This window comes from Dendrobates tinctorius, unplaced genomic scaffold (genome assembly GCF_039654945.1).
Source record: "Dendrobates tinctorius isolate UK_male_01 unplaced genomic scaffold, ASM3965494v1 ptg000548l, whole genome shotgun sequence".
Lineage (NCBI taxonomy): Eukaryota > Metazoa > Chordata > Amphibia > Anura > Dendrobatidae > Dendrobates > Dendrobates tinctorius.
This window is the reverse complement of record NW_027362206.1, coordinates 920,283-940,999: the sequence shown is the minus strand read 5'-3', so window position 1 is coordinate 940,999 and position 20,717 is coordinate 920,283. Positions and strand designations below refer to the sequence as shown.

The 20,717-nt window shown below is 46.8% G+C and overlaps 1 pseudogene; it reads left to right on the top strand.

Annotated features, from left to right (window-relative positions):
- LOC141078373 (uncharacterized) overlaps positions 1 to 20,717 on the top strand; it is an 82,866-nt pseudogene that overhangs the window by 15,681 nt on the left and 46,468 nt on the right.

The window sequence follows — 20,717 nt, the reverse complement described above, 5'->3', positions numbered from 1 at the left end:
CAGCCTCCAACATGTACAACATGTATTGTCGGTGAAACAAGATGAAAACACAGACACAGGTAGAAATAATAGGCTGAGCAAACGATGGGGCCCTCGCTAACTAGAAAGGACAGGAAAGAAAAGCTGCTGTCTGCAATCACGCAAAAAACCCTGCCAAAAAAAATGTCCAACACGTCTGATAGAAAAAGGCCCTGAAGTCGCTAGACTTCAAATCACTATATCAGCACTCAAGTCTATTATGAAGACAGAGCAAAAGAGATCAACTGATCAGAGACAAAATGGGGATTCAGCCCAGTCCCAGCCAGGGCTGGCTGAACACAAAAACTAAGTAAACCAGACAAAAACTCATATGATCAATAGCAGAGAAAACTTAGCTTTAGGAATGCAGGAACCAAACTGGAAACCAGAAGCCACAGTCAGGAGAAATCACCAGCAAGAAACTAGGGAGTCGGCTGCCTTAAATCCAGTCAGAAACTCTTGATGTCCAATCGCAGTCCTCTTCCTCAGGTGGCCGGTCTCTGCCATTTAGATCAGCTTCATTACCTCCCTTCACCAACAGAGGGAGTCCAGATAGAGAACTCACTTCTCCTCTGTCAGCACAGCCAGCTCCATAACCCTCACCAGAAGCCAGAGGCAAACCCGAAAATGAGCTCACAACAACAGACCCGGAGGGGGAGGGGACACTGCCACAGGACAGACCCTGAGGAGGAATGGACACTGCCACAGGGCAGACCCTGAGGATGAGGGGGGAGGGGACACTGCCACAGGACAGACCCTGAGGAGGAGGGAACACTGCCACAGGACAGACCCTGAGGAGGAGGGAACACTGCCACAGGACAAACCCTGAGGACGAGGGGACACTGCCACAGGACAGACCCTGAGGAGGAGGACGAGGGGACACTGCCAAAGGACAGACCCTGAGAATGAGGGGGAGGGGACACTGCTACATGACAGACTCTGAGGATGAGAGGGAGGGGACACTGCCACAGGACAGACCTTGAGGAGGAGGAGGAGGGGACACTGCCACAGGACAGACCCTGAGGAGGAGGGGGGGGACAATGCCACAGAACAGACTCTGAGGATGAGGGGGAGGGGACACTGCCACAGGACAGACCCTGAGGAGGAGGAGGGGGGACACTGCCACAGGACAGACCCTGAGGAGGAGGGGACACTGCCACAGGACAGACCCTGAGGAGGAGGGGACACTGCCTTAGGACAGAACCTGAGGAGGAGGGGACACTGCCTCAGGACAGACACTGAGGAGGGGACACTGCCACAGGACAGACCCTGATGAGGAGGAGGGGGACACTGCCACAGGACAGACCCTGAGGAGGAGGGAACACTGCCACAGGTCAGACCCTGAGGAGGAGGGAACACTGCCACAGGACAGACCCTGAGGAGGAGGGGACACTGCCACAGGACAGACCCTGAGGAGGAGGACGAGGGGACACTGCCAAAGGACAGACCCTGAGAATGAGGGGGAGGGGACACTGCTACATGACAGACTCTGAGGATGAGAGGGAGGGGACACTGCCACAGGACAGACCTTGAGGAGGAGGAGGAGGGGACACTGCCACAGGACAGACCCTGAGGAGGAGGGGGGGGGACAATGCCACAGAACAGTACTCTGAGGATGAGGGGGAGGGGACACTGCCACAGGACAGACCCTGAGGAGGAGGAGGGGGGACACTGCCACAGGACAGACCCTGAGGAGGAGGGGACACTGCCACAGGACAGACCCTGAGGAGGAGGGGACACTGCCTCAGGACAGAACCTGAGGAGGAGGGGACACTGCCTCAGGACAGACACTGAGGAGGAGGAGGGGACACTGCCTCAGGACAGACACTGAGGAGGAGGGGACTTCCACAGGACAGACCCTGATGAGGAGGAGGGGGACACTGCCACAGGACAGAATCTGAGGATGAGGGGGAGGGGAGTCTGCCACAGGACAGACCCTGAGGAGGAGGAGGAGGACACTGCCACAGAACAGACCCGGAGGGGGAGGGGAGTCTGCCACAGGACAGACCCTGAGAAGGAGGAGGAGGACACTGCCACAGAACAGACCCGGAGGGGGAGGGGACTCTGCCACAGGACAGACCCTGAGGAGGAGGAGGAGGACACTGCCACAGGACAGACCCTGAGGAGGAGGAGGAGGAGGGGACACTATTTATATGATAGAAAATCCTCAAAAGTGACACCATTGTAAAAACTGCACCCCTCAAGGTGCTCAAAACCACATTCAAGAAGTTTATTAACCCTTCAGGTGCTTCACAGGAATTAATGAAATGTGGAAAAAAATATTAGCATTCACTTTTCTTTCACAAAATGTTTTACTTTAGACACTTATTTTTTTTATTTTCACAAGAGTAACAGGAGAAGCTGGGCCATATACTTAGTTGTGCAATTTTTCCTGAGCCGATACCCCATATGTGGGGGGAAAACAAAATATCGATTGCTAATATATCATTCTACATCCATTCAATATAACAAAAATAATGGAGGAACTATGATGGTCTTTGGAGGGATATATATAGAATTTTTCCAAATTGGATAGATCCCCAAATAAACCCTCACTAGAAGACCATAAAATGTAACTTATTTCTACTAATTAAATAAATAATATACAAAGTGTATGGAACGTTTTGTCCCTAGAATGTGTTCATTTTTACTTCACTTCTTGTTACGCTTCCTTTGAGACAATTTTCAGAGCAGGCGTCACAGCGGTAGGGGTGTACTCTCTTCACGCAGCATCGCTCGCCCCTCTTGGAGCAGGATGTCATCATAGGACGGCTCTGCAGTTATTTACACATTCAAGCATTGCCGCCTGCTGAATGCGGCCTGGCGCCACGGCGCTAAGTGGAACTGTGAAAAGGTGAGAGCAGCGCCGGCACTCTTCTACTGTCCTCACCGGCGCTGCACTCACAGCGGACATAGAAATAGTAAGTGACGCCAGCGCCACATCACATCTTCTAACTCTCCCCAAACCCATCATTATAGGACAAGGAATAATTTTAGTGAGCTGCAGTTTTGAGTTGATATATATTGCAATGATATAAATTGAGAGTTTGAAGAGAATGGTTTGTAAGTTGTGACTCACTGATGATTTTTCCCTTGTATTTTCTGCAGACTTAGCTTCTATAAGATTGGCACCAGCGGGAAGAAATCACTCAACATCAACCAGTATTCTTATGTTTTAATCCAAAACTGTGCACCTGCATCACAGACCAAAAATGCACAAAGGAAGAAGTAACATCACCAGAAGAATCATCGCCTGCGCCTTGGAGATCATTTCCCTGCTGAGTGGAGAGGTAAACTCCTCTATATTATCACTATCTGCTGAGTGGAGAGGTAAACTCCTCTATATTATCACTATCTTCTGAGTGGAGAGGTAAACTCTTCTATATTATCATTATCTGCTGAGTGGAGAGGTAAACTCTTCTATATTTCTATTATCTGCTGAGTGGAGAGGTAAACTCCTCTATATTATCACTATCTGCTGAGCGGAGAGGTAAACTCCTCTATATTATCACTATCTGCTGAGCGGAGAGGTAAACTCTTCTATATTTCTATTATCTGCTGAGCGGAGAGGTAAACTCTTCTATATTTCTATTATCTGCTGAGTGGAGAGGTAAACTCCTCTATATTATCATTATCTGCTGAGTGGAGAGGTAAACTCCTCTATATTATCACTATCTGCTGAGTGGAGAGGTAAACTCTTCTATATTTCTATTATCTGCTGAGTGGAGAGGTAAACTCCTCTATATTATCATTATCTGCTGAGTGGTGAGGTAAACTCTTCTATATTTCTATTATCTGCTGAGTGGAGAGGTAAACTCCTCTATATTATCATTATCTGCTGAGTGGTGAGGTAAACTCCTCTATATTATCACTATCTGCTGAGTGGAGAGGTAAACTCTTCTATATTTCTATTATCTGCTGAGTGGAGAGGTAAACTCCTCTATATTATCACTATCTGCTGAGTGGAGAGGTAAACTCCTCTATATTATCACTATCTGCTGAGCGGAGAGGTAAACTCCTCTATATTATCACTATCTGCTGAGTGGAGAGGTAAACTCTTCTATATTATCATTATCTGCTGAGTGGAGAGGTAAACTCCTCTATATTATCACTATCTGCTGAGCGGAGAGGTAAACTCCTCTATATTATCACTATCTGCTGAGTGGAGAGGTAATCTCCTCTATATTATCACTATCTGCTGAGCGGAGAGGTAAACTCCTCTATGTTATCACTATCTGCTGAGCGGAGAGGTAAACTCCTCTATATTATCACTATCTGCTGAGCGGAGAGGTAAACTCCTCTATATTATCATTATCTGCTGAGTGGAGAGGTAATCTCCTCTATATTATCACTATCTGCTGAGTGGAGAGGTAAACTCCTCTATATTATCACTATCTGCTGAGCGGAGAGGTAAACTCCTCTATATTATCACTATCTGCTGAGCGGAGAGGTAATCTCCTCTATATTATCACTATCTGCTGAGCGGAGAGGTAAACTCCTCTATGTTATCACTATCTGCTGAGCGGAGAGGTAAACTCCTCTATATTATCACTATCTGCTGAGCGGAGAGGTAAACTCCTCTATATTATCATTATCTGCTGAGTGGAGAGGTAATCTCCTCTATATTATCACTATCTGCTGAGCGGAGAGGTAAACTCCTCTATATTATCACTATCTGCTGAGCGGAGAGGTAAACTCCTCTATATTATCATTATCTGCTGAGTGGAGAGGTAAACTCCTCTATATTATCACTATCTGCTGAGTGGAGAGGTAAACTCCTCTATATTATCATTATCTGCTGAGTGGAGAGGTAAACTCCTCTATATTATCACTATCTGCTGAGTGGAGAGGTAAACTCCTCTATATTATCATTATCTGCTGAGCGGAGAGGTAAACTCCTCTATATTATCACTATCTGCTGAGTGGAGAGGTAATCTCCTCTATATTATCACTATCTGCTGAGCGGAGAGGTAATCTCCTCTATATTATCACTATCTGCTGAGTGGAGAGGTAAACTCTTCTATATTATCACTATCTGCTGAGTGGAGAGGTAAACTCCTCTATATTATCACTATCTGCTGAGTGGAGAGGTAAACTCTTCTATATTATCACTATCTGCTGAGTGGAGAGGTAAACTCCTCTATATTATCATTATCTGCTGAGTGGAGAGGTAAACTCCTCTATATTATCACTATCTGCTGAGTGGAGAGGTAAACTCCTCTATATTATCACTATCTGCTGAGCGGAGAGGTAAACTCCTTTATATTATCATTATCTGCTGAGTGGAGAGGTAAACTCCTCTATATTATCATTATCTGCTGAGTGGAGAGGTAAACTCCTCTATATTATCATTATCTGCTGAGTGGAGAGGTAATCTCCTCTATATTATCATTATCTGCTGAGTGGAGAGGTAAACTCTTCTATATTATCATTATCTGCTGAGCGGAGAGGTAAACTCCTCTATATTATCACTATCTGCTGAGCGGAGAGGTAAACTCCTCTATATTATCATTATCTGCTGAGTGGAGAGGTAAACTCCTCTATATTATCATTATCTGCTGAGTGGAGAGGTAAACTCTTCTATATTATCATTATCTGCTGAGCGGAGAGGTAAACTCCTCTATATTATCACTATCTGCTGAGCGGAGAGGTAAACTCCTCTATATTATCATTATCTGCTGAGTGGAGAGGTAAACTCCTCTATATTATCATTATCTGCTGAGTGGAGAGGTAAACTCCTCTATATTATCATTATCTGCTGAGTGGAGAGGTAAACTCTTCTATATTATCATTATCTGCTGAGTGGAGAGGTAAACTCCTCTATATTATCACTATCTGCTGAGCGGAGAGGTAAACTCTTCTATATTATCATTATCTGCTGAGCGGAGAGGTAAACTCCTCTATATTATCATTATCTGCTGAGCGGAGAGGTAAACTCCTCTATATTATCATTATCTGCTGAGCGGAGAGGTAAACTCTTCTATATTATCACTATCTGCTGAGTGGAGAGGTAAACTCCTCTATATTATCACTATCTGCTGAGCGGAGAGGTAAACTCCTCTATATTATCATTATCTGCTGAGTGGAGAGGTAAACTCCTCTATATTATCATTATCTGCTGAGTGGAGAGGTAAACTCTTCTATATTATCATTATCTGCTGAGTGGAGAGGTAAACTCCTCTATATTATCATTATCTGCTGAGTGGAGAGGTAAACTCCTCTATATTATTATTATCTGCTGAGTGGAGAGGTAAACTCCTCTATATTATCATTATCTGCTGAGTGGAGAGGTAAACTCCTCTATATTATCACTATCTGCTGAGTGGAGAGGTAATCTCCTCTATATTATCATTATCTGCTGAGCGGAGAGGTAAACTCTTCTATATTATCATTATCTGCTGAGCGGAGAGGTAAACTCCTCTATATTATCACTATCTGCTGAGTGGTGAGGTAAACTCTTCTATACTATCATTATCTGCTGAGTGGAGAGGTAAACTCCTCTATACTATCATTATCTGCTGAGTGGAGAGGTAAACTCCTCTATATTATCATTATCTGCTGAGTGGAGAGGTAAACTCTTCTATACTATCATTATCTGCTGAGTGGACAGGTAAACTCCTCTATACTATCATTATCTGCTGAGTGGAGAGGTAAACTCCTCTATATTATCATTATCTGCTGAGTGGTGAGGTAAACTCTTCTATACTATCATTATCTGCTGAGTGGACAGGTAAACTCCTCTACACTATCATTATCTGCTGAGTGGAGAGGTAAACTCTATATTGTCTCTTTCTGCTGAGTGGAGAGGTAATCTCTATATTATCATTATCTGCTGAGTGGAGAGGTAAACTCCTCTATATTATCACTATCTGCTGAGTGGAGAGGTAAACTCCTCTATATTATCACTATCTGCTGAGTGGAGAGGTAAACTCCTCTATATTATCACTATCTGCTGAGTGGAGAGGTAAACTCTTCTATATTATCATTATCTGCTGAGTGGAGAGGTAAACTCTTCTATACTATCATTATCTGCTGAGTGGACAGGTAAACTCCTCTATACTATCATTATCTGCTGAGTGGAGAGGTAAACTCCTCTATATTATCACTATCTGCTGAGTGGAGAGGTAAACTCTTCTATATTATCATTATCTGCTGAGTGGAGAGGTAAACTCTATATTGTCTCTATCTGCTGAGTGGAGAGGTAATCTCTATATTATCACTATCTGCATCACAAAGATGGCCACACACTGGACCTCATCTTCACCCGCCTCTGCTCCCTATCTAACCTCTCTAAAGGCCCTTTTACATTTAGCGATTCACCAGCGATCCGACCCGGTCAGGATCGCTGGTGCATCGCTAAATGATCGCTAGTGAGCTTTCATACTGAAAGATCTCACAGCGACGCAGCGCACGATACTTACCATTCACACACAGCGATCCTGCGTCCTCCCGCCCGCCTCCACGCGTCGCTGGACGTCTCAGCAGGAAGCGCCCGACGAGAAATGGAGCCGGACATTCTCGCGCGATCAGCGATGGACAGCGGGGGAGCCGGTCGCTGGTAAGTATCACACATAGCGATATCGCTAGCAATATCGCTATAACGTCACAAAACCAGTGACGTTTTAGCGATTTTGCTAGCGATATCGCTTAGTGTAAAACCCGCTTTACTCACCTCTTCCTCTCTCTGACCACAACCTTCTGACATTCTCTTCCCTCTCCACTCCATGTCTACAATCCCCACCCCACAAACTTTCACACCCTCGCAGAAATCTTAACCACCTTGACCTACAGTCATTCTCGGAATCCCTCCTCCCTCTCCAGATATAAGTTCCTTACTGTGAGAATCATGTGGGAATAGTGGATGAGGGCAGGTATATCTCGCCCAGATGCCTTTCCTATGTGGCCTAGTCTGGTCAGTATCGCACCTGGTTACTAATGAATAATGGGAGGTGGATATAAAAGGATGCCAGGTGGGTGTGTGAGTGTCTCAGCCTGGGAACACAGAGAGCCTGTCTGTGTGAGAGACACACGTGAGTGAAAGCAGTGCCCACTGCAACTGTGGTTTGGCTGGACGGGAGAAGCCCGCCAGTTGGTAGTTAGGTTGTACCTTGTTTAGTTAGTGCCGGACAGGCAAGGATTTGTTTAATGTTTTATTTCTTTATGCATTGCTTTCACCGTTAATAAACCTGACCCAGTGTCAGTTATACCCGAATCCCAGCTCTGTGCCTGAATTTCACGCTGAACGCACGTGACCTTTGACCCCAGCAAAGGCGATCCCGGAGTGTTTTATCACATTGTGGTGGAGAACGCGGGCATCACGTTGGAAGCATGAGCATGGAGGACGTGATGAAAGCGCTGGTACAGTCCACCGCCGTCCAGCAAGAAGCTAATCGGGTGATGATGGCCCAGCTGAAGGAGTTGGTGGACATGACAGCTACCGATCATTTGCTTCTCCAGCAGGTGGCGCAGCGCCTGTCAAGCTTACCTGAGGTTAACCTAGAAGCAGAGTCGAGAGTGATTCACGTGAGTCGATACTGGCAGAAGATGACGACCGAAGATGACGTCGAGGCATACCTGACCACGTTTGAACGGACGGCATTGCGAGAAAAATGGCCGAAGGCACGATGGGCCGGCCTGAGTGCCCCTTTTCTTTCCGGTGAGGCCCAAAAGGCTTATTATGACTTAGAGCCTGAAGCTGCGCAGGACTTTGACAAACTGAAAGCCGAGATCTTTGCCCGGCTGGGAGTGACGACCGCTGTCCGTGCACAGAGAGTGCGTCAATGGACTTATCAGCCGGATAAACCACCGCAGTCACAGATGTTCGACCTGATCCACGTGACGAAGAAGTGGCTACAACCCGAGGTGCTGACAGCGCCAGAGATAATCCAGAGAGTCGTCATGGACAAGTACCTGAGAGCTCTACCGCCAGCCCTGAGGAAGTGGTTAAGCCATGGAAATCCTACGACGGCAGATCAACTGGTGGATCTGGTGAACGTTACTCCGTGGCGGAAGGACTCCTAGACGACGCTACCCCTCCTCGTTTTTCATCATCTCCACGTGAAACCGGTAAGACTGTTCCAGGGAGTAGGGGAGAAGGAAAAATCCTTAAGACAGTGGGGGAGGAAACCGGGACTGCCCGCAATGCGAGGCCGAGAGTAACAAAATATGGTCTAAGCAAGGGGCCCGTTAGGTGTTTCCGCTGCCAAGAGATGGGACACATTGTTGCGAACTGTCCGCTCACTACTGAACCCATGCAGTGCGACGTCACAGACTCTAAAAACCGCATGTCTATGGTTGCATGGGTAGTGAGTGTGAATGCTGGTCAAAAGGATGTGGAAAAACACTTGTGTGATTTAACTATTGATGGAAAAAATGTGGTGGCATTGTTAGACTCGGGAAGTGTGGTGACTCTGGTGAAGGCCAGTCTGGTGTCAGCCCCGACTGGACCATCAGACAAATTTTCTGTAACGTGTGTGCATGGAGACACCTGTTCGTACCTCACCACGGTCATATGCATTACTACTTCCTATGGGTCTGTGCAACATAAAGTGGGACTCGTCCCGGCGTTATTGCATGATGTTATCCTGGGCCGGGATTTTCCCCACTTCTGGCAATTGTGGGAGAATCAGTTGATACTCCAGGGTAATAGTGTACATGATTCTTCTCCCAGGGCGCGTGTGGGTCCCGAACCCCTGGAAGAGGTCTCCCCGGAAGACTCGGGGGAAGAGTCTGCTGGAAATGACCTGCAGTTCCCGTTTTCAGTCATGGCGGGTGATACGGAGGAGGCCGACAGCCGTCCACCTCCCCGTTTGCCGGATTTAGAAGTTCAGAAAGATGACTTCCAAAACGAGCAAATAAAGGATCCTACCCTTTCTCAGGCTAGGACAAATGTAAAAGTGATAAATGGGGTACCCGTAGAACCTGGCTCTAGGTTGGCATATCCTTACATGGTTCTGGAGAATGATTTACTCTATCAGATAGAGAAAAAGGGGGAAGACACGGTGCAACTATTAGTCGTGCCAAAACCCTATCGGCGGCAGGTGCTGGACCTGGCCCACGGACATATGATGGGAAGTCACCTGGGAGTCCAGAAAACCACCGAAAGGATATTACACTGTTTTGTTTGGCCAGGCATGCATCACGATATTCGTGTATATTGTGAGTCTTGTCCTGACTGCCAAGCCTCTTCGCCTATGCCCCGGTTCTGTAGCCCTTTGGTACCCCTACCTATTATTGAAGTCCCGTTTGAGAGGATTGGGATGGATTTAGTTGGGCCCCTTCCACGGTCTGCACGTGGACACCAACATATCCTGGTCATCTTGGATTATGCCACTCGTTACCCGGAGGCCATCCCTTTGCGTAACATGGACACCAAGACGATTTCCAAGGAACTGGTGCATGTGTTTAGTCGGGTCGGTATACCAAAACAGATACTCACCGACCAGGGGACCCCCTTTATGTCCAGGGTAATGAAGGAGCTCTGCCGGTTGTTACAAATCGAACCGTGTATCACCCTCAAACAGACGGGTTGGTCGAACGGTTCAATAAAACTCTGAAGCAGATGCTGAGAAAGGTGATAGACAAGGATGGGAAGAACTGGGACTATTTACTTCCGTATTTGCTTTTTGCCATCAGGGAAGTACCCCAGTCTTCCACGGGATTCTCGCCTTTCGAGTTATTGTACGCCCGACGTCCTCGCGGACTGTTAGACGTCGCAAAAGAAACCTGGGAGGGTCAGGTCACTCCGTTTAAAACGGTGATAGATCACGTCACACAAATGCAGGACCGTATTGCGGCTGTTATGCCTATCGTCAAAGAACACATGATGCAGGCTCAAGGAGCCCAAAAAAGAATCTATGATAGGGGCGCCAAGATCCGTACGTTTGCACCCGGAGATAGGGTGTTGATCCTGGTCCCCACGGTGGTGGACAGTAAGTTCCTGGCAAAGTGGCAGGGCCCCTTTGAGATCAATGAAAGAGTTGGTGAAGTAAACTACAAAGTATACCAGGGAGGTAAACGTAAACCTGAACAGATTTATCATGTAAATCTGATAAAACCCTGGAAAGATCGGTCTGCCTTGTCAGCGGAGCTGGCCCGTCCCATCTGCTCGCATACCGTACCGGAGGTACGGGTTGCAGAGACTCTCTCGGAGCGGCAAAAGACTGAGGTCAGGCAGTTTCTACTTCACAACAAAAAGTTTTTCTCAGAAAACCCGGGCAGACTACGCTAATGAAACATGACATCGTAATGGAACCTGGTGTCACAGTTCATGTAAAACCCTACCGAAGTGCGCCGTGAAGCCGTTTCCCGAGAAGTGAAGGCAATGTTAGAGTTAGGAGTCATTGAGGAGTCGCACAGTGCTTGGTCCAGCCCGATTGTGCTAATTCCTAAACCGGACGGCACCATCCGGTTCTGCAATGACTTCAGGAAACTGAATGCGGTCTCAAAATTTGATGCCTACCCTATGCCCCGGGTCGACGAGTTAATAGATCGGTTAGGAAAAGCCCGGTATATTACGACCCTAGACCTAACAAAGGGGTATTGGCAGATCCCTCTGGCGGAGGCTGCCAGAGAAAAGACGGCATTTGCTACGCCGGAAGGTTTATTTCAGTATGTGTATATGCCGTTTGGACTGCACGGGGCACCGACGACCTTCCAGAGACTGATGGATCGAGTCCTGAGGCCACATAGGCAGTATGCTTTGGCCTATTTGGATGACATTGTCATTTACAGCTTGGACTGGGAGACTCATCTCCAGAAAGTACAAGCTGTGATTGACAACCTGTGGGAGGCAGGTCTAACCGCGAACCCCAAGAAATGTCACATCGGGCTAGAAGAAGCCCGGTATTTGGGGTATGTAATTGGGAGGGGTATTGCTAAACCCCAGCTCGATAAGATTCAGGCGGTTCAGGACTGGCCGCAACCTGTCAACAAGAAGCAGGTGCAAGCCTTCCTGGGGATCGCCGGCTATTATCGCCGGTTCATACCCAATTTTGCAGCCATCGCTACCCCCCTGACGGATCTTACAAAAGGGAAAGACTCCGTCATGATTAAATGGAGTTTAGCGGCTGAAGAAGCCTTCCATAGCCTAAAACGGGCACTTTGCTCTCAGCCCGTACTGGTGACTCCGGACTTCCGCAGCGAGTTTGTGGTACAAACGGATGCCTCTGATACCGGTATCGGGGCCGTACTCTCACAAGTGAGGGACGGTGTGGAACACCCAGTCCTCTATCTCAGCAGGAAGCTGAATAAACACGAGCAAAGGTATGCAGTCGTAGAAAAAGAGTGCCTCGCCATTAAGTGGGCTCTAGAGGCCCTCAAATATTACCTGGTGGGCCGAAAGTTCAGGCTGATCACTGACCATGCCCCTCTCAAGTGGATGCACTTGAACAAGGAACGGAATAGCCGGGTGACCCGGTGGTTCCTTGCCCTGCAGGCCTACACTTTTTTACGGTGGAGCACCGCCCAGGGGTACAGATGGGGAATGCAGATGCCCTGTCCCGAGTGCACTGTTTGGCGGGTGTCATTGCTCGACCGGAGTGGTCTGAGCAGAAGGGGGGGATATGTGAGAATCATGTGGGAATAGTGGATGAGGGCAGGTATATCTCGCCCAGATTCCTTTCCTATGTGGCCTAGTCTGGTCCGTATCTCACCTGGTGACTAATGAATAATGGGAGGTGGATATAAAAGGATGCCAGGTGGTTGTGTGAGTGTCTCAGCCTGGGAACACAGAGAGCCTGTCTGTGTGAGAGACACACGTGAGTGAGAGCAGTGCCCACTGCAACTGTGGTTTGGCTGGATGGGAGAAGCCCGCCAGTTGGTGGTTAGGTTGTACCTTGTTTAGTTAGTGCCGGACAGGCAAGGATTTGTTTTATGTTTTTTTTCTTTATGCATTGCTTTCACCATTAATAAACCTGACCCAGTGTCAGTTACACCCGAATCCCAGCTCTGCGCCTGAGTTTCATGCTGAACGCACGTGACCTTTGACCCCAGCAAAGGCGATCCCGGAGTGTTTTATCACTATATATATATATATATATATATATATATATATATGTGTGTGTGTTTTGAAGATTCTTTTGTTTTAAACTGATGTGTACAATTTGATTTTTACAATGCGATTTTAACATGAGTTTTTACATGGAGAGAGCTGCTGTATGTAAAACCTCATGTTAAAATCACATTGCATACCAGGTGGCGGACAGACTCTCTGGGCTTTCCACTGTGGGGGGGTTGCGAGACACCTGCCATAGCAAATCGCTATCTTGGCTTGAATTCGCTCAGTTGAAGGACTTCCTTTCGGGTATTTCCTTCAACACATCGACCCGATTTGAGTCCTTGATGCTGGCCGCGGAGGGTCCTACCCACACAGTCTCCTTGCTTTACAGTTTGATCCTGGAAACGTTATCTATTGACACCCCCAGCTTTATTACAGCTTGGGAGAGAGATCTGCGGATCACCCTCTCTGAGGCAGACCATCTGACGATCTTTACCCTTACCCACAAGACCTCTATATCTTGCAGATCACAAGAGAAAAATTATAAAATATTAACACGTTGGTATAGGTGTCTTGTGCTCCTCCATAAAATAAAACCTGCAATTTCAAACTTATGCTGGAGATGTGACAATGAGGAGGGGGTCTATGCTTCATGTATGGTCGTCTTGCAGTCTTCTACGTCCATTTTGGGAAGCTATTTTTGGAGCCTTTCACTTGATGACGGGCGTTCGCTGTGAGCCATCCCCTGAAATAGCTCTCCTTTCATTGATTCCTGGGTCTATAACAACCATAAAGAAAGGAATTATGAGGTTCTGCTTAATAGAGGCCAGAACAATTATTTCCCGGTACTGGAGAGCGACAGGGGTTCCGTCTGCGGTGGAGTGGGTGTCCGAGATGGATAGAGTGAACCGAATGGAGTCGCTGATGGCTCAAGATGATGAATCTGTGACCGAGCAGGGACAAATGTGGTTCCTCTGGGAGACATTCAAGGAGAGTTCGGAGTTTCCGGGCTGGTTAACTGAGTTTCCATAGTTTTCGTAGGGTAGCTGTGACCGAGGTTGGTTCAGCTTCCCCTCCCCTTCCCCCATTTCTTACCCACTTTCTCTCTTTCCCTCTTCTTGACTTTATTTCTCTATATCTGCCTTTTTCCTACACAATCTCAGAATGATTAGTCCAAAGGTTACTAAAATGTGAATGGACATGACGTGTCTGATTTGAGATGTCTAGGATTACAAGCTTGTTTTGTCCCTCACAATGTTGTATCTTACCTGTCTGTATATTCTGATGTATTCATATGTATATCATCTTTCTGGATTGTTGTACTTTATTTTGAAAAGTTTAATAAACACATTTATGGAGAAAAAAAAAATCACATTGCATACGGATGTCATACGGAAAAATCACACTGAAATCGCATGACACTCGCATGACAATCACATAGAATCGGTCTGTTTTTTTCCATCCAGAAAACGGACCGTTTTTTTAATCGCGAATGGATATGAGCCCTAAGATTGAGTTCCATATCTGACGCCACGACCTGCCCAGTAGCCAATGTAAGAAGATGGTTCAATGTGGTGTCAAGGCTCACATGTTACTTGTTCTAATAAGGAGCTGGCCACGATCTTAAAAAAAATCTTTTTGAAAAAATGGTTGGCCAAACTGGGAAAAGATTTCATCACCTGCTTTCAGGATAGGAGACGTCTGGCTTGTGGTCTAGAGGATGATAGAATCCTGAACGTTGGTAGATGGGAGTCTAGGAGATGTACATGCAACATTCGTCCAGAACTTATAACTATTTGAATTCATTTTTCAGGTCCTCTGATAGTGTGGAGTTTTGGACACTCATTTATGTACTGGGCTGAGAGGAGAACAAGCCTGAGGTCTTACACAGAAACCTTTCTTTAAGGGCTTCCTCCGTTGGGGTTTGGTGGCCCAGTGTCCGGGAAAAGAAATGGAAGCGAACGCGGGTGTTACGGTGGCCTACCCCTGAATTAATCATAGGTCACTTAGGCGGCAGCGATCTTGTCAAAAACAGTACATTGGATCTACTGTCATTACTGAAAAAAGATCTATCTTTATTAAAAATGGAAAGAAACTCTACTTGTGGTGGCTTTTTCAGAGATGGTTTCTAGATTGCGATGCATCTTTATGGATACGATCCGTAGGAGGATTCATAGAGGAATGGAGAGGTTTATGCTTTTGTTAGCTGTTTTTCTTTTAGACATACAGATTTGGAAGGTTTCACTCCTGGAGTTACAGGAATGATCTTCTTCATCTCTTACATACTGACTTGGACATTTTTTATTTAGATTATCAGTCCATAACTGAGAAATGGCTGTGCGGTTTTGGGGGGCACGGCTTTTTAAGCCCATGTCCTTCTGGGAGATTTCGTCCAGTATTTTCTGGGTGGATTTTAGTATTTAGGAGTCATTTATTGGTGTATTGATTATTGTAATGTATGGTTATTTCAGTTCTAAATAACCCCCACGGCCATTATTCCCCATACATCGGTGTTTTGTGTCTCTGTAAAGGGCTTTGTGTTACCATGTGGAGGTAGGATTAGACCTCCTGATAATGTGATTTTCGTACAGCCACCATGACGGCTGCGTTACTTTCTTTATGTCTGGTGTCCATCATGTTTTCTTGGCCACCCGTTCTCCGATTCTCGAGCATCCTGTCGTCTTTGCCTGCTGTCTGGGTCCTTACTGCCCCACGTGTCCTCCTGCCTGCTGGGTACGAGTGATCTGTGATCTGCAGCTTGGTGGATCCGCCTTTTCAGGACAGCCCCATGAATTGGAGAGTGGACAATCCCATGTGCTGCTGGTGGACTTATCACATCCGAATAATCCAATTATTATCTCAGAGAGAACCTGCCATCAGGACTCTACACCCACAACTAATGGCATCAATGTGAACGCGCCATGATGCTGAGGAAATCCTCCCCTTTCTTGTGGAGATGACACGTGTCGGGGTCGGGCTGCCGCTCTGCCGTCTCCCACCTGCTGCCGGCATCATGTCTGTCATTGACAAGACCTGGAGGAAGGCCGCAGAATATGGGAGGAGCCAGACAGCTGTCAGGGCGGAACCCGTCCACTGCACCTGCATCTCATTAGCATATCATTTACATTATGGAGTTTGCTAAAACGAGAAATTGATTTCTGCAGTAAAATAAAGAATCAGCGATAAAATACTGATGGCGGCTTCTCTCTCCCACTGTCTGTCCTCACAGGATTACACCATAGTGAGGAAACTGTCCGACGACCGTGAGACTCCCATCATCTACCACCACGAGCCTGGACGACGGAGACCCACCGCAATCCCTCCCCCGCACTCTCCATCCCCTGAGGAGAAGATCCTACAACTCACCACCAAGATCACTGAGCTGCTGACCGGAGAGGTGACTGCTGGGAGATTATACAGTGTACACTGGAGGATTCTGGGTGATGAGAGGAGACTGCTGGGAGATTATACAGTATACACTGGGGGATTCTGGGTGATGAGAGGAGACTGCTGGGAGATTATACAGTGTACACTGGAGGATTCTGGGTGATGAGAGGAGACTGCTGGGAGATTATACAGTATACACTGGAGGATTCTGGGTGATGAGGAAAGGATACTGCTGGGAGATTATACAGTATACACTGGAGGATTCTGGGTGATGAGGAAAGGATACTGCTGGGAGATTATACAGTATACACTGGAGGATTCTGGGTGATGAGGAAAGGATACTGCTGGGAGATTATACAGTATACACTGGAGGATTCTGGGTGATGAGGAAAGGATACTGCTGGGAGATTATACAGTATACACTGGAGGATTCTGGGTGATGAGGAAAGGATACTGCTGGGAGATTATACAGTGTACACTGGAGGATTCTGGGTGATGAGGAAAGGATACTGCTGGGAGATTATACAGTATACACTGGAGGATTCTGGGTGATGAGAGGAGACTGCTGGGAGATTATTCAGTATACACTGGAGGATTCTGGGTGATGAGCGGAGACTGCTGGGAGATTATACAGTACACACTGGAGGATTCTGGGTGATGAGAGGAGACTGCTGGGAGATTATACAGTATACACTGGAGGATTCTGGGTGATGAGAGGAGACTGCTGGGAGATTATACAGTATACACTGGAGGATTCTGGGTAATGAGAGGAGACTGCTGGGAGATTATACAGTATACACTGGAGGATTCTGGGTGATGAGAGGAGACTGCTGGGAGATTATACAGTGTACACTGGGGGATTCTGGGTGATGAGAGGAGACTGCTGGGAGATTATACAGTATACACTGGAGGATTCTGGGGGATGAGAGGAGACTGCTGGGAGATTATACAGTGTACACTGGAGGATTCTGGGTGATGTCTCTCTCGTTGGTTGTCAGGTTCCTCTCCGGTGTCAGGACGTCGCTCTCTATTTCTCCATGGAGGAGTGGGATTATGTAGAGGGACACCGGGATCTGTACTCGGACGTTGTGGTGGAGGAGCTCCGGGTTCGTCCAGGTGAGTAGAGACGTGTGTATTGTACATTCTCACTGCGGGCTCTGGTGCTCTGGGGTCTTGTCGGCCCCTCTCTCCATATACACACAGGGGACAATGCCCGGTCATTTAGAAGCTCCCGGTTTCGGCTCTTACATCTGGTTCTGGTCCTACCTCTGCGGCGTGTCAGACGTGTCGGTCTCGGCGTCGCCCGTCTCCACATGGCAGTATGTGACCTTTTCTGATCTCCGCTGCCTCCTATTCTTTGAGTCACAGGAATCCAGTCTGTAGCTGGCAGAGAGGTCGGCGACTGTCACACAGCTGCTCGTACAGGACAGTGGCTTGATGACAAGTGATGCCGCCTCCTCTTGCTCCACGCTTCCACCACTACCTTTACCTCAGGAGCCATATTACCGCCGATCCTTTAGACTCCACATCAAATTGAACATGAGCTCGTGCTCCACATCCTCGGTCATCACATTAATGCCGTTGCCTCGCTCTCCACACTACCACCTTGGTTATCATATTAACCCCTTTACCCCTGGTGGTGGTTTGCACGTAAATGACCGGGACAATTTTTACAATTCTGACCACTGTCCCTATGAGGTAATAACTCTGGAACTTCCATGGATCCCGGTGATTCTGACATTGTTTTCTCGTGACATATTGTACTTCATGTTAGTGTTTCATATAACTTGTGTTTATTTGTGAAAAAATGGAAATTTGGCGAAAATTTACTGGAGCAAGTTCAGAAAAGAACGACCAGAATAGTGACCGGTCTGCAAACTGTTGTGAGCTCATTTTCGGGTTTGCCTCTGGCTTCTGGTGAGGGTTATGGAGCTGGCTGTGCTGACAGAGGAGTAGTGAGTTCTCTATCTGGACTCCCTCTGTTGGTGAAGGGAGGTAATGAAGCTGATCTAAATGGCAGAGACCGACCACCTGAGGAAGAGGACTGCAATTGGACATCAGGGGTTTCTGATTGGATTTAAGGCAGCCGACTCCCTAGTTTCTTGCTGGTGATTTTTCCTTACTGTGGATCCTGGTTTCCAGTTTGGTTCCTGCCTTCCTAAAGCTAAGTTTTCTCTGCTATTGTTCATATGATTTTTTGTCTGGTTTACTTAGTTTTTGTGTTCAGCCAGCCCTGTCTGGGACTGGGCTGAATCCCCATTTTGTCTCTGATCAGTTGATCTCTTTTGCTCTGTCTTCAGAATATACCTGAGTGCTGATATAGTGATTTGAAGTCTAGCGACTTCAGGGCCTTTTTCTATCAGACGTGGAGGACATTCTTTTTGGCAGGGTTTTTTGTGTGATTGCAGACAGCAGCTTTCCTTTCAAGTTAGTGAGGGCCCCATCGTTTTCTCAGCCTATCTTTCTACCTTTGTCTGTGTTTTCATCTTGTTTCACCGACAATACATGTTGGGGGCTGTCTATTGCTTTGGGGTCTGCGCTGGGGCATTTTAGATTTTCCCTTTCTTTAGGCTTATTTAGTTCTCCGGCCGTGACGAGGCGTCTAGGACCACCGTAGACACGCTCCACAGCTATTGCTAGTTGTTGTGGATATGATCAGGGGTCTGCAATCCGCTAGTTTCCAACCTCTCCGGTTTTCTGGGCTTAGCTTGCTTTTTTTTTTTTCCTCCTCGGTGACTCATACATAACAGCCTGGATTCAGCCAATCACCAGAAGCCAGAGGCAAACCCGAAAATGAGCTCACAACACCAGGCTGTGTCGCCTTCAGCAAGGTAATTGTTCATTGGAGACTCTGAATTCTGCAGGTGCGCAACTGATACCAAATGGAATGACCCAGCTCTTAGAAGCCAATTTTGTCAAGGCCTTACAGAAAGGTTGAAAGATGCTTTGACAGTGTATGAAACCCCAGATTTCTTGGAGGCTGCCATGTCATTGGCTATACGTGTGGATAGACGACTGTGGAATAAATGGGTAAGACCACCTTCTACTGAGCCCTCTTTCCAGGACAATTGTCATGTGCTGGGTGGACGGTCTGGGGGTGAATCGGTACTTATGGAGTTAGAGGAACCCATGTAGTTAGGAGGTGCTTCTGCATCTTATGTCTCCCCTGAGATTCGCAAGAAAAAGGGCATGTGTTTCTTTTGTGGGCAAAAAGGACATTTTATTGGGGCCTGTCTCTTGGTTCTAAGCAAAAGCTAACTAGCTTCTTCCTCACCCATCGTGACAGGAACTGTTTTTCATAATGTTTGGTATCCCATTTATCCTGTGTTCTATGCTGATCCCTTACATCTAAATCTCTGAGTGCGATGATTCACATGAGACTCCTGAGGGATTCATTCACAATAATGAGGCAATTCTGGACTCCATCTGGCCTCTGTTCAGCGGTGTCCTCTCTTTTTTTTTTTTTTCTTAAGAGGTGCACAAAACTGCGACGGACAGCACATTTATGCGTGCCTAAAAAAAACGGACACCTCTGGATGACAAGTCCTATGGCATTCACAGTGCCTCCATCTGCCTCTTTAAAGGGAATCTTCCACCGGGGTTTCTTCTGAATCACGTATTTCAGAGTTTTACGCAGAAATCCTGTTATTAGCGCTCTGTGTAGAGCGCAGGATAAATGTGAGCCGAGCCTTACTGCAATCTTTGGAAGGCAGAATGAACAAATCAACAGCAGGTGAAGAATTGGTTTTATTTATTTTTTTACACCGTTCCTCGTGCTGTTTTAGGAGACATTATTCTTCAGATTGGTGCGATTACAGGGGTACCAGATTAATATTGGATTTTTATGTTTGACTGCTGTCACACACTAAAAGAAACTTTTTTTTGTGCAAAAGCTAGCTTTTGTATTCCGATAATTAGACAGTTATAATTTTCCATATTTCAGCCGACGCAGTCATGTAACGTAACATAGTTAACAAGGTCGAAAAAAGACATTAGTCCATCCAGTTCAGCCTATATTCCATCAGAATAAATCCCCAGATCTACGTCCTTCTAAAGAACCTAATCACTGTAAGATACAATATCGTTACGCTCCAGGAAGACATCCAGGCCTCTCCTGAACCCCTCAGCTGAGTTCGCCATCACCACCTCCTCAGGGAAGGAATTCCAGATTCTCACTGCCCTAACAGTAAAGAATCCTCTTCTATGTTGGTGGAAAAACCTTCTGTCCTCCAGACGCAGAGAATGCCCCCTTGTGACTGTCACCTTCCTTGGTATAAACAGATCCTCGGAGAGATATTTGTATTGTCCCCTTATA